This window comes from Rhipicephalus sanguineus, chromosome 3, assembly GCF_013339695.2.
Source record: "Rhipicephalus sanguineus isolate Rsan-2018 chromosome 3, BIME_Rsan_1.4, whole genome shotgun sequence".
Taxonomy (NCBI): domain Eukaryota; kingdom Metazoa; phylum Arthropoda; class Arachnida; order Ixodida; family Ixodidae; genus Rhipicephalus; species Rhipicephalus sanguineus.
The window spans coordinates 193,217,211-193,227,925 of record NC_051178.1 but is presented as its reverse complement, the minus strand read 5'-3'; positions in this window follow the sequence as shown (position 1 = coordinate 193,227,925).

Here is a 10,715-nt window from a genome sequence, read left to right as displayed (position 1 = left end):
AAGAAGGAACACAGATGCGCAGGACAGCCGTTACTCGCAACTAAGCTTCATTCAATAAAGTTTTCCTAGATATATACACAGCCAAGTAGCACGCGCAGGCGCACTGCACGTACATTACAGCCACAGTTGCAGTTGTTAAATTTGTTATGCTTGCATTTGTCCGTTATGGACGGAGAACGCACTCACGGAGAACGAACGCGCGCACGCACGCACGGACCCGTGTGTATGCGCAGAAGGGGTTCTTGACAGTTTTTGAAGAAGGCCATCATCACCGTGATCAGTGAGCCCCAGCAGCTGGACCGGACTTGTTCTTCGCATCCGTTCGTGATCGCGGCTACGAGGGGTCTAAGGGCAGCTAAGTGCGAGGTATAGTACAGCTGGGTGGAAATCCTGTGTGCCTCTTACGATGAAATGCTCTATGATGCCTCGTGCCCTGGACGCGGCAGCGAGGTCTTTTGATGCCCTGTCCACATCTAAGCCGTCTTTCACGCAGTATAAAGACCAGGCGTTGTTAGGTCTTGTTAAATAAATGTTGAAGTCACCGGTAATGATCAGAGGCCTGGTTCTCTCGACAGATTTATTTTAGGAAGCATTGATCCAGGTTTTTGAGTAATCCACGTCGCGGACCACGTGGACGAGTGGATGGTAGTTGAGGGTCTTCCAGGGCTGTTCTGTCTTCAGCTTCCTCACCTTCCTTGCGTCCGTCGCGGTGGCGTAGCGGTTACAGTGCTCGGCTGCTGACCCGAAGGTCGCGGGTTCGATCCCGGCCGCGGCAGTCGAATTTCGATGGAGGCAAAATGTATATGCCCGTGTACTGTGCGATCTCCGTACACGTTAAAGAATACCAGATGGTCAAAATTTCCGAAGCCCTTCGTTACAGCGTCTCTCATAATCATATCGTTGTTTGGGGACATAAAACCCCAACACTTATTATTATTATCACTTTACTTGAGTGTCAGTGTGTGTGTGTTCGCGGTTACTGTGTTGGTTGAGACTATCACCTGTGGCACATACCCGCAAAACATGAACTCTGGTATGCGGGTATGTGCCACACGTGACTGAGGGAAAGGGTTTCATGACGTACACGACAGGTATTTTGCGTTATTCCTCTCATGACCTGTGCATCCTGTTCGCCATACACTGATTCCCTGCTATGCCAGTTTTGGTGTAATACAAGTTACGGAGACGACCTGGAGAGCGCCCAGACGTAAGCGGCTAGATAGATAGATAGATAGATACGTAGATAGAAACAACCAAAGTGCCTGAGGTTCGCTAAATAAAAAGAGAGAGGAGATAGCAGCAAAAGGCGACGGGATCGGCATTGCATCAAATAAGTTCAGTTAAATGAAAACGAAGGGCTTGCATGCGACTGTTCCAGCAAGTAGACATTCGCCCTTTTGCCTTGCCTAGCTCCCTTCGTCGCATTTTTATCTCTGCATTCTTCCTGTTCTGTCTGTTCCAACTGTCTATTTCAAGTGTTTATTCTCCAGCTGTCCGCACGCACAGTGGCGCTCAATATGAGTTACAACACGGTGGCCATTTTTGAAGGGGCCCCTAGCCTACACTGTAATAATAATTATACATAATAATTGCTGGGGTTTAACGTCCCAAAACCACGATATAATTATGAGGGACGCCGTAGTGGAGGGCTCCGGAAATTTTGAGCACCTGGGGTTCTTTAACGCGCACCTAAATCTAAGCACACGGGCCTCAAGTATTTTCGCCTCCATCGCAAATGCAGCCGCCGCGGCCGGGATTCGATCCTGCGACCTTCAGGTCAGCAATCGAGCACCATGTAACCAAGAGACCACCGTGGCGCTGAAGCCTACACTGTAACACCGGCAAACGTGAAACCGGTTCTGGAAATACCAGTTTTCGAAACAGTGTTTACATCACTGATTGTTTTCTACGTCGGCGCCACCACACAGTGTTGGCGCCGCTTTGACCGCGGGCTGCATGTTGCAGCTCATATTGGGTGCAACTGTACGTTACAGAGAATCGCAGAGCTGATGATTCCCCTGTTGATTCCTTTAACTTCCCCTCGGCTCTTCGCTCCCTCTTTTCTTATTATATGCGTCATAGTGAGGAGGAGGGTAAGGAGGCAATAAAATTAGAAGGAATCAGTTGAGGTAGGATCATAAAGCCTGTCCCGTACAGAGAAGGCCAATGGCGAGTGCAGACTTTTGGGGCGCTGCAGATGTAGGCTCAACAGCAACTTGAAAGAAAGAAAGAAAGAAAGAAAGAAAGAAAGAAAGAAAGAAAGAAAGAAAGAAAGAAAGAAAGAAAGAAAGAAAGAAAGAAAGAAAGAAGAGAGAAAGAAAGAGAAAGAAAGAAAGAAAGAAAGAAAGAAGAAAGAAAGAAAGAAGAAAGAAAGAAGAAAGAAAGAAGAGGGAAGGAAGAAAGAAAGAAAGAAAGAAGAAGAAAGAAAGAAAGAAAGAGAGAAAGAAAGAAAGAAGGGAAAGAAAAGAAAGAAAGAAAGAAAGAAAGAAAGAAAGAAGAAAGAAGAAAGAAAGAGAGAGAGAAGAAAGAAAGAAGGAAGGAAAGAAAGAAAGAAGAAAGAAAGAAAGAAAGAAAGAAAGAAAGAAAGAAAGAAAGAAAGAAAGAAAGAAGAAAAGAATCATCCACATCCAAGGTCTCGGTGCTAACATTTCGGTCTGTACTAACATTCTTCAAGCGTGTCAGTTCCATACATCATCTGTGACAGGCCGCGCATGCGCACACACCCGGCACGAAACCGAGAAGGGCCCGTCGCGTTGTTTTCGACATAGCTCGGCTCGGCGAAAGCGGAAACCTGCAGCTTGAACGCTCGCTGAAGAAATTCCTTCCTTTCTCGTGCCCGAGTCCTGATTGGTTCCAGGACGATTGCGTCAACCTTTTGTGACGATGCGCAGAGCCCGCGATGCTGGGTGCGCTCACTTCGTTGTCGGTCAGCGGGAGACGCTCGAGGCGAGGCCGACGCCGGTCTGGGAGTAGTAGCCGAGCGCCGTGCGACTTGCAGGCGATCTAAATGACGCACCCGGAAGTCCGCGGGCCCGCTGTAGGAGCCTCTGTCGCTCGCCGCAGCGGCACATACTCGTTGTTGCGCCAATCCTGCATCGCGTTACACGTGCCCCCAAGGCGTGGAGACAACGACGCGCGAACTGCTGTACGCCTCTCGCAAATTACACTATATCGGTGCAGTACAGCGAAAGTCGGAGGTCCGGGCTGCCACTCCTTGGTTGGTTGGTAAAAACATTTATCGAGTGCCCTGCACCTTGATGACACGGGCTCAGGTCTACCACGTCGGGGCGTCCAGGCCTTTCCTATAGACGCCACTTCGCGGGCCTGCTGGACGGCGCAGATTTGATCGACGAGCTCTGAGCTGTGCAGGGCATTGGCCCACCTCGCCGAGAAAACATTCGGACTAATGCTTTTAGTATTTGCCATAGGTCCGCAAAAAGAAGTGCAGCTCGCTCAGAATCACTCAAGAAATGTATTTTGCGCTTAGGACTTGCTCGGTCTCAGACGAACTAAAATTTTCCTCAACCGGCCTCACTCGTACTCAAACACACGAAAACGTTACTCACCCGGACTCACCCAGATTCAGACTCACGGCCCGATCTGAGTCTGAGTGAGCACGAGTGAGTCGACTGAGTGGTGAGTTTGCCTACCTATTGTATTTGCCTGCCATTCCCAGTTAATGTATTTGAGTAGCAGGTTCAATACCGCAGCCCTTGCAGCTGCTGTCGTGGTAGATCTGAGGGTAGAATGATATGCTAGCGGGTTTGGATAAGTGCCCGGATGCTAGCGGCTTCTTTTTGCCAGACCGCCACAGATAAAGAACGAAGAAAGGCAAGGAGTTGCAAGAGAGAGGAAAGAAGTTTAGCCAACATTAGCAGATGATAGTCTTGGTCGCCGCCAGGTGGATTGCTTTCTCAATCCACGATGTCATAAACCCTTGCCGCAAGTCTTCCCCCCCTCCCCCCCCTTTTTTTTTCGGGTGGGACTGGTCTTCAGTGCTTCAGCTGGTCAACTGGTCGTTCCCCTGTGCTGCGGTTGGTTGGAAAAAGTGGTATGTAGTTGAGTTGTGCTCCCACTCTCACATGTTATGGTAGAGAATGAACAGAACAAAATGAACATCCAATAACTTTCATTTCGCATTCAGACGGTCGCGCACTGCGCGTCCTCCTTAAAGAAACAAACACAAAAGAAAAATACCAGGACTGAGGGCGGAGAGAACAGCGTAGCTGGCTGCGCACTCTCACTACACACGCTTCACCAGCACGCTTCTAGGTCGTGAAAGTTAGCCTCCTTTTTTTCTTTCTTGGAAATCTCGACCAAGGGGGTCCTGCAGTGCCGGTCAAAGTTCCCATAGGTACGTACGTATGCTTCTCGAGAGACGTGGTTGTACGTAACCTAACGGTCTGTCCCGAACACAACAACCCAGTATACGTTAAACATGACCGAAGAGAAACAAACGAAAAAAAAAAAAGAGAAAGACATCGCGGACGTGGGAGACCCGTTAACCGCGCACGGCCGTCACGTTTCGCGCGCCGATTGTTATCTCAGAAGTTTTCCGTACGCCAATGTCGTTAGGAGCGTCGATGTAGTTACGGCCCTCAAGGCCAGGGTCACATGCGCCGCGTATGCAGATAACGCATAAATACACGAGAAAAAAAAAAAGAAGAGAACGGCGCCGACTTCAGACAGCGCAGCGTCGAGTTAGCAGTGCGACAACACGAAGCCATAGGAGGTCGTGGATTCCGCATTTCATCTTGGGAAAACGCTCACAGTTCTTTCCTCATACACTCGCGGTCTAACACAGACCGATCTGTCTTTTCAAAGGACTTCGCGTAGAACGAGAAAAGAAAGACAGAGGAAATCTACGTTTCGTTCCGCGCCTTACGCAGCGTTAATGACTGCCGGCGTTCTTTCATTCATACATATGCAAGCGGGACTGGCGAACGCCGCCTGTGCCGTGAGTGGCCCGAAGATGGCGGACACCACGACGGCGTTGTTCGCAGCGACGCCTTCAGCTGCCTCCTCAGTCTGGGGGCCACTCCCTGCTGCTTTGTGTCGAGTGTACACCGCAGAGTTTGAAGCCGAGGTCGTAGGCGCGACCCCCCCCCCCTGAGTGTTTATGCAAGAAACTCTGTTTCGCAGGGTCATTGATTCTTTGTGAAGTGTTCCGCCACGATTAATTAGCACACTGACCACGTAGGTTCTCGTAATGAATGAATGGAAGATGAGGGAGAAACGCGCGCAACAAATACGAACAAAAGAAACAGGCGCGGCTGTGTTCCCTTTTTAAACAGTCGCAGACAGTGCAAAGATTCACGGGGGTAGCAATTATGTATGGGTTTGTTAGTCTATAGCATTTTTGATTGAATTTGTTAGCTTGTCGGACGTTAAACCCCAGATGTTATTATTATTATTATTAATTTTGTTAGCGTAAGGTTTCACTAGCGAAAAAAAAGGAAAAGAGTCAAGTACAAATAACCAAAAAAAAAAAAAAAACCAAGCCTTCTCGCTGCGGTGTTGACATTGCTGCTCAAACTGCGCACCAAGTTAATGCACAGCCGCCATCAAAAGTCTGATTGACATAATTTTTTTTCACGCGGTATAGATACAACGTTTGATAGCGATAACACTTTATCGCTTACGTCAAATGTCATAATAATAATATCTGGGGTTTAACGTCCCAATACGTCAAATGTCAAGAGGTGAAGTTAAGATCAGCGACGACCGAAGTGCGCTAATATTCACGATAGTTCTGTCGATGCAACTCCAGCAGTCACTTAGAGCTTTCTGGAAAATCTTCCGACTTTAACGGAAAACAAAGTCGAATCTGTTATAATAAGACGAAAGTTGGCTTTGAAAAACCTAATGTGCAAAATCTGAAAGTAATGGTAATGGAAAAAATTCTTAAATGTAGCCCATAGCTACTCCGCAGTTTACACGGGCGTTTAGATTCACGTGGCATCAAAGGCTATCAGCCGATATATTCCTGAAGGCATCTCTGTTTCGCACCTACCGCTGATACAGGATTATATGATGACTACTTGTTTCGACAGGCAACCCTCTTCACCGAATGGCAAGTAAAGCTGGTACTAGTATGTCAAATCAAGGCTGCGACACGCCTACCAGGAGTTAGCTGATCTCGTTCAGATGCGGTTACAAGCTGTCACTAAGTTCCAAAAATTTCCCATCTGCTTATAAAACGGCACTGATGTGAACTATCTGTGTAAACAGATTGCCATATCAGGTCACGTTAGGTATTTGGTAAAGTCTGTAATAATAATAATAATATATTTTTTTACGTACGAAAACAGTGATATCATTATCAGGCACGCCGTAGTGGAGGGCTCCGGAGATTTCGACCATCTGGTGTTCTTCAACGTGCACTGACAGTCGCACAGTACAGGGGCCTCTAACATTTCGCCTCCACCGAAATGCGACCGCCGCGGCCGAAATTGTACCCGCGACCTTCGGGTCAGAAGTCGAGCACCATAACCACTAGACCACCGAGGCGGGCTTATTTGATAAAGCTTGTGTTACTCGATTCAAGCCTATGCATACAATTCTTTTAATAACAAAATGGGCCCTAGGCAGCCCGACCAGCATCTACGCGTAGCATTCACCGCACCAGCCATCGTCCCTGTTCCACTCGTATTAATTTCGTAATGAAATTACCAAGTGCGGTTGCCCGAGGGCGTTCACGATCGAGGTCGCGCATACACCAGGAACAATCGCACGTATATTCTGGCGGAACCTTGAATAATCGATCACGGCTTCTAACGACTCGCGGCACGGAACGGACCCGCACGTAACAGTTCGTAGTGCGCATGCAAATTGCCTTGAAAATTGTTACGCCCACCACAAAATGCGTACTCCTAAAGGCTGCGAGTTATTTATTCGAGGAAGGCTACGATTCGAACGTTATTTGCATTCAAATGCCGATACATCATACCCAGTAACACTTAGATGTGCTTAAGAAACCGCATTTGCTTACTGGTTTGCTATGACTACAAGATATACGACATAAGTAAAAATAGCCAGTCTCAAAATATTGTAATAAGCACACGCTAGCCTCGCATTACACTGTCATACGGTACACGTGCGGTTTGAAAACACGTTATCTTACATGCCGGTGAAGATCTAGCAGGGCCCACCACACACACGCACAAAGAAAGAAAGAAAGAAAGAAAGAAAGAAAGAAAGAAAGAAAGAAAGAAAGAAAGAAAGAAAGAAAGAAAGAAAGAAAGAAAGAAAGAAAGAAAGAAAGAAAGAAAGAAAGAATAAACGCGAGTTGATACTACGGGAAAGTCGTCTTCACGCTTGTTACCTAGTTTCTGGACGCCAACTATAACTTTATAGTTGGATAATCGATACTCATCCATTTCTTCGATTTCTGGAAAGCTATATAGAAGGACTCATAAGGCCATCGTCCAAGTTTGTCAGAGACCCATCGAAAGCGGCTAGTGTCATATGAAACCATCGTTCAGGGGAGTTTCTGTTGAACGACTGGCGTACGTCTCTTCAAGGAAAAAAAAAAAAAAAAAAGAACTGAGAGAGGTAAGCAAAACGAAGGAGAGAGTGATGAGGGGGTCGACGGTGACGGTTTGCACACCCATCGCTAACCCGGCTGGCACATCGACCGGCGTTTCGTACAACGACGAAAGGCGCAGACATATCCGCGCAGCGAAAAGAATCAGCAGCAGCCGTGACAGCGCATAGAAAGTGAAAGACAAAGACAGGGGGCCAGTTTAGCGCGACCGCAGGCGTCGAAGACTCGAGTGTCGCGTGACGCGAAAGAAGAGCTCATCGGTCGCTCTGAATAGTGCGCCGCTGGTCTTACGCTGAGTCTGCAAGGAGGAGGGTGGTGGGAACGAGTAAAGAGGTGGGCTTCCTCGCGCCCTCTTCGTCTTCGGCGTCTCTCGCGTCAACGACGTCGGTCGAGGGGCTGTTTGGCCAGGCTCGCACGAGTTGGGGGTTGGAAGGAAGTGGCAAGAACACGGTCTTCGCATTAGCGGCTAGGCGTCGCACCTGCGGCCGTTCTCAGGCGTCAAAAGGTGGCGGCGGTCGCGCGCGCAACCCCCGCCCCGGGCGCGGCCCCTTCCAATGGTCTTCGCGCGGGTCTCCACCCCCGCGGCCGCGGTTCGAGTCGCGGTCTGGCGCTGGTCCAATCGATGAGGCCGCTGCCGTGAGCGCGCGCTCGAGGCCGGGCCAATGGGAGCGGCCAGCACAAAGGGCTCGATCGATGCCGGGGGCAGGACGCGGGGGGCGCCCCCCGGGCCGCGGTCGCGCCCGATGAAGGGTCGCGCCGCGGTCGCCGCCACAGAGAGATCAGGCCGGGACCACCGGGCGACCCCCCGTCGACGCGTCCGCGCACACTGCTGCCGGTGAGCCGAAACGATCGGACTTTATCCTCAGTGTAACTGCATCCTCCGTGAATGGAAAAGCTAGCATCCGCCTATATTTAACATTGGAATTTCTACAAAAAAAAAAAAAAGACTCTCTTTCGTAAGAGTACTCAAGAGTAGCAGTTTACGCGAGTTGGTAGCCCGTGACTTTCTGAGTGTTTAGCATGACTCAAGCAGAATGAAAGAAAACAAAGGCAAAGGTAGAAGGGGCTGTCGTGTTGTCCTTTCTTTTGCCCGTAGCTTTGTTTCATTTTACTCTGTTTGAGTTACGCTAAACACTCAAAACACCTCACTTTCGAAAATTTAGATGCTGTGTCAGGTGGATACTGAACTGCCCCTTTCACGCGTTTACCTCCATAGCGCGAGAGTTCGCGCCGAATCAGTGTCATTTATCTAAACAGCATTCTTGTATGCGTACTATATGTCCACAAGCTATTTTACCTCATATATGCGCGCCGTTTCATGTAACTCGTGTGCACCGATGAATCGGCCGTAAAGCATCCCCATGAAATGCGAATTTAGCCAGTAATCACTTTGCCACGAGCCGCTATTGCAGGGAACCACGAACTAAGGGTCACCTCTTTAATAATGTGCTGGGAGTTCTCGATATTAGAGCTGCTTGGAAGGGTCGTACAATCGATCATCAGCGACTAAGTAACTCGCATAGGCTTTTTTTTTAATTTTCGTGAATTAAACGCGACAGAAAAGAAACTGAGATGATCCCGACATGGGTTTCCTTAGCGCCTGCCTTATTGTAGGTTAGCCAACTGTATCAACGTCCAAATTATTTTCCCTACTTTTTTATTTTTTTGTCATTTCTTCCCACGTAACGGTCAGCGGGTAGTTAGACAATGCAAGTGCACCGAAACAGGCTTGATACAACAAAGCAAGGCGCATGAATTTGCTTTCAAGTAGATAGGCTTCATCCTGAACTTTTCGGCCAACGTTGTATTACAGTCTCTGGCTTCGTTATGTGAATAGCCGAGATATTCCATGCAGAAAATAATGCGCGATCACGTCCTTGTACAGAGATCAGTACTAGCAATATGAAAGGGTTAAATAAATGCGTTGATGGGTTAGTTGGTTCATTCTATAGTGACGCATATAAAACGGCGAAAACAGTTCACGGGCATGAAGACGGGCGCAGGACAAGTGCTGAAGATGTCAAGTAATAAAATAGCCAGCCTTGAAGCGCTGCCACCGAAATGCAGTAATATTGCTAATACCATAAGCAGCACTTATGAAATGGAATGAAATTCTTGCGTCTAAATGTGTTGAAATGTCATCTGCATATTTTTTGACGAAAAATCGTTAAGCAGTGAATGTCGCTATAGAGACAACGTTTCGACAAGTTCACTTGCGGAAACTTTTTTTCTTCTTCATAATTACAAGGCTCCATGCTCCCCCGGTCTCCTATCTTGTTTCAACTGCATTTTTTTTTGTAAGACTCATTAGAAGCCTCATTTACCAATAACAATGGCATTACTAAATCCCAAACAGCAACATGCTCAACATCTCGTAGTCTCCTGTTATTTTAGCAGGCCTAGATAGCAAATTAACGGTTCAGCCCAATTAACTTTCGAGATACCATCTCTGTCCTTGTGACCACGATGGAAGGACATGCCTGGCGGAGACTGTAGCGGTGTGTCACGCGCTTGGCAGATCACGCAGTGAAGGGTACTTCATTCCACGCTGCGAAAACAAGTCTGCGGCTAACGTCAGTGGCTATACGTGAAGCGCTTCAACCTTGACGACATAGGAAGGCAGAACGAGTTCTCCCATTGTCAACGTTTGCCGTCCTGCGTGGTGCTCGTGGAAACAATGGCTAATTCGCTGGCTCTTAGGCTACGTGGGTAGAGAACACAAAAAGAAACTTGACGGCTGCTTGCCAAGTTTCCCACTATGCGGGATGTCCTCCAGTGACAAGTTCTTTCTTTCTTTCTTTCTTTCTTTCTTTCTTTCTTTCTTTCTTTCTTTCTTTCTTTCTTTCTTTCTTTCTTTCTTTCTTTCTTTCTTTCTTTCTTTCTTTCTTAATTGTGTCCTTGTATTCAGTAATATATAATAGGCGCACTGCTCATATCTACTAGGAGTCTGCAGGATAGGAGCACGAAAGAACAAAAAATAAAAAAAATAAAAATAAAGTAATTTTCAGGTGGGCGTAAACTTTAATAAGTATACACGTAACTGTAGTGACTTTTGTGGGCCGCGTACCGTCGCGGTGATCTCCTGGTTATGGTGCTCGAGTGTTGACTCGAAGACCGCGGGATCGAATCCCGGCCGCGGCGGCCGCATTTCGATGAAGGCGAAATGCTT